The sequence below is a fragment of the Delphinus delphis genome, chromosome X, assembly GCF_949987515.2.
Source record: "Delphinus delphis chromosome X, mDelDel1.2, whole genome shotgun sequence".
NCBI classification, from domain to species: domain Eukaryota; kingdom Metazoa; phylum Chordata; class Mammalia; order Artiodactyla; family Delphinidae; genus Delphinus; species Delphinus delphis.
This window is the reverse complement of record NC_082704.1, coordinates 81126826-81130870: the sequence shown is the minus strand read 5'-3', so window position 1 is coordinate 81130870 and position 4045 is coordinate 81126826. Positions and strand designations below refer to the sequence as shown.

At 46.3% G+C, this 4045-nt stretch overlaps 1 pseudogene; it reads right to left on the bottom strand.

The window, feature by feature from the left end:
• Positions 1-204: 204 nt before the first annotated feature.
• Positions 205-1456, bottom strand: LOC132417835 (serine/arginine-rich splicing factor 3 pseudogene; annotated as a pseudogene).
• Positions 1457-4045: the final 2589 nt, after the last annotated feature.

Below are 4045 nucleotides of genomic sequence, written 5' to 3'. Positions count from 1 at the left end.
CCATTCTTTTTCCGAGGTCCTGGATGTTCTTCACTACCATTATTGTGAATTCTTTTTCTGGAAGGTTTCTTTCTTCACTTCATTTAGGTGTTTTGTTTTTTTTTTTGTAACCAAAACTTTAATCCCAAGGATTCTCACAAAACATATTACAAATGACAGCATGAAAAAAAAATCTTGCACAGTAGCTCATAGTTCAGCTCTACAATGTACCCTTAAACTGGCAGGACATGGGTATCTTGAATAGTGTCAAATTTCCAAATAATATTACAAAGAGCTATGTATCCATATTCAGCAATCACAGAAGGTAAACTAACTTTCTTGAAACTTCTTAGATTCTAAACCCACTGGACAACCTCTTGTCCAGTGTGAAGACTAGTGGAATTTTTAAACCTCTAATCTAGTTTAAGGGTGCAGCTTTAATTTTTACCTGCTGGCTTGTGTTCACAGCAGCTTTTAAAGACCGCTTAACTACAGCTGCATACCATATCCCAGCTACAGAGTCTTTTCAATTTTTACCAGTTTTGTTTCCGTAATATTAAACATCACACTTTAGCTGGGCAGGAGTTAGAGGTTTATTATCAATCTATGCAAGACTAAAAATTCAAAGCAAATTCAATTTTGCTTAAGGGAACATTGTAAAGTAACAATTCTTGATATTACATGCCTCATATGATCCATTTCAAACCATAGAGAATTACATCTTTTTGTGTCACTGTTCCAAGAGACAAACAAATGTGAACAGCTAAAATATTTTTAAAATGCACCAAGCTTATGAAGTCTCAAACAAAACTTGAATTTTCTGTACATACTCCTGTCAAATGAAGTTACTTCCTGTACACCACTCCTCTTGCAAACTGGTCTTCTATTTCCTTTCATTTCACCTAGATCGGCTACGAGACCTAGAGAAAGATGGGGACGGCTTGTGATTTCTCTCCTGGGACAGTGATCTCTCTCTTCTCCTATCTCTAGTAAGGGACCTGCTCTGGCTGCTGGAGAAACTTCTCCATCTTGGAGATCTGCGGCAAGCTGGAGGACTCCTCCTCCGATAATCATCTCGAGGGCGACGACCCCAAGAAGGAGGTGGGCCACGATTTCGACTTCTCTTTTCACCATTCGACAGTTCCACTCTTACTCGGCAGCCACATAGTGTTCTCCCATCTAGCTCTCGGACATCATCGGCTGCATCTCGAGGATCTTCAAATTCCACAAAAGCGAAGCTGGGAGGGTTTCTAGCAACCCACACACTTCGGAGTGGTCCATAATAGCCAAAAACTCGTTCCAATTCAGTCTTGTTACCATTGTTTCCAAGATTACCTACATAAACTTTACAGTCCAACGGACAGGAATCACGATGCATTTCGAGATCTCGGGTTAGAAACGCGTAGGCTCAAATCCACACACCCTCGCCTGGGTCTTCCCGGTCCCCTCGCGCCTGGCACCCACAGATGCTCTCCCACACCCGTCGTCCACGAAATGGCCCATTTAGGTGTTTTTCTGAAGTTTTATCTTGTTCCTTCATCTGGTACATAGCCCTCTGCCTTTTCATCTTGTCTATCTTTCTGTGAATGTGGTTTTTGTTCCACAGGCTGCAGAATTGTAGTTCTTCTTGATTCTGCTGTCTGCTCTAAGAGGCTTGTGCACGTTTCCTGATGGGAGGGACTGGTGGTGGGTAGAGCTGGCTGTTGCTCTGGTGGGCCGAGCTCAGTAAAACTTTAATCCACTTGTCTGCTGATGGGTGGGGCTGGGTTCCCTCCCTGTTGGCTGTTTGGTCCGAGGTGACCCAAGAATGGAGCAAACCTGGGCTCTTTGTTGCAGCTAATGGCCTACTCTGGGAGGGCTCATGCCAAGGAGTACTTCCCAGATCTTCTGCTGCCATTGTCTTTGTCCTCACGGTGAGCCACAGCCACCCCCCACCTGTGCAGGAGGCCCTCCAAAACTAGCAGGTAGGTCTGGTTCAGTCTCCTATGGGGTCACTGCTCCTTCCCCTGTGTTCTGATGTGCACACTACTTTGTGTGTGCCCTCCAAGAGTGGTGTCTCTGTTTCCCCCAGTCATGTCAAAGTCCTTCAGTCAAATCCTGCCAGCCTTCAAAGTCTGATTCTCTAGGAGTTCCTCCTCCCATTGCTGGACCCCCAGGTTGGGAAGCCTGATGTAGGGCTCAGAACCTTCACTCCAGTGGGTGGCCTTCTGTGGTATAAGTGTTCTCCAGTTTGTGAGTCACCCCCCCAGAAGTTATGAGATTTGATTTTATTGTGAATATGCCCCTTCTACCGTCTCACTGTGGCTTCTTTGTCTTCGGATGTGGGATATCTTTTTGGTGAGTTCCAGTGTCTTCCTGTTGATGATTGTTCAGCATTTAGTTGTGATTCTGGTGCTCTCACAAGAGGGAGTTGATGATCCAATGATGATACATTATTATTAGCTAAAGTCCTTAGACTATATTAGGGTTCACTCTTTGTGTTATATATTTTAACCATAACAGTATCATTCAAAATAGTTTCACTGCCTCCCGTATCCCATGTGCTCCACCTATTCAGCCCTCCTATTTCCCCCACCCTGCCAACTCTTTGCAACTACTGGTCTTTTTTACTGTCTCCCTCTAGTTTTGCCTGTTCCAGAATGTCATATACTTGGAAACATATGGTATATAGACTTTTCAGTTTGGCTTCTTTCACTTAGTTATATGCATTTAAGGTTTCTTTCTGTGCTTTTGTGGCTTGAGAGCTCATTTCTTTTTACTGATGAATAGCAATCAAGTCTATGGATGTACCAGACTTTATCCATTCACCTACTGAAGAACATCTTGGTTGCTTTCAAGTTTTGGTAATTATGAATAAAGCTGCCATAAATATTTGAGTGCATGTTTTCTTCATAAACATAAGTTTTAAACTCATTTGGGTAAATACCAAGAGACATATTTTCTGGGAATGAGTGGCCAAAATGGTGGAGTAGAAAGACCCTGAGCTCACTTCCTCCCATGGGCACACCAAAGTTACAACTGTTCAGATACAAACTTTCGATGAGAACAATGTGAAGACTAGAAGAAAACATTTTCCACAACTAAAGATATAAAGAAGGAACCACAGGGAGACAGGTGGGGGGGTAGAGATGCAATAGAGTCAATACCTATACCTGCCCTGGATAGGTGACCCACAAATGGGAGAATAATTACAATTGCAGAGGTTCTCCCCAAAGAAAGAGTGGTCTGAACCCCACATTAGGCTCCCCAGCCCAGGGGTCCTGCACCAGGAAGACAAGCCCCCAGAACATTTGACTTTGAAAGCCAGTGGGGCTTACTTTTGGGAGAGCTAGAGGGTTGTGGGAAATAGAGACTCCACTCTTAAAGGGCACACATAAAATCTCACACTCTCCAAGATCCAGGACAGAAGCAGTAATTTGAAAGTAGCCTGGGTAAGACCCACTTGTTGATCTTGGAGAGCCTCCCAGAGAGGCAGGAGGCAACTGGGACTCACACTGGAAGCATAGATGCTGGAAGGAGCCATTTTGGGGAGCTCAACCTACCATGAGGACACTGGTGTTGGCAAGCACCATTCTGGATCCCTCCCTCTAGCTTATCAGTGGTGAGAGCCAGCCCTGCCCACTGGATAGTCAGAACCAATCCTGGGATACACCAGACCAAGCAGCTAGCCAGGCAGGGACACAGCCCCACTCACCAGCAGGCCAGCTGCCATAGGACCCCCTAAACCCCCAGCCACTCCAGGGCCCAGCCCTGCCCACCAGAGGGCCCAGGAACCAGCACCACACACCAGTGGGTTGTCACTAGCCCTGGAACACCTGGGACTAGTAGCCAGCCTTTGGAACATGACCCTGACAACCAGCAGGCTACCACCAACTCCAGGATCCCTGGGGCCTGAAGCCAGAGAACCCAGGACCTGGCTCCACCCATGGATGGGCTGGCATTAGCTCCAGGACCTGGCCTTACCCACGAGTGGGTGGGTGTCAGCACCTGGGACCCTATGGACCCCAATACTGCTCACCAGCTGGTGGACACCAGCCCAGGGACCACTGCCTCCCCACAGCCAGCA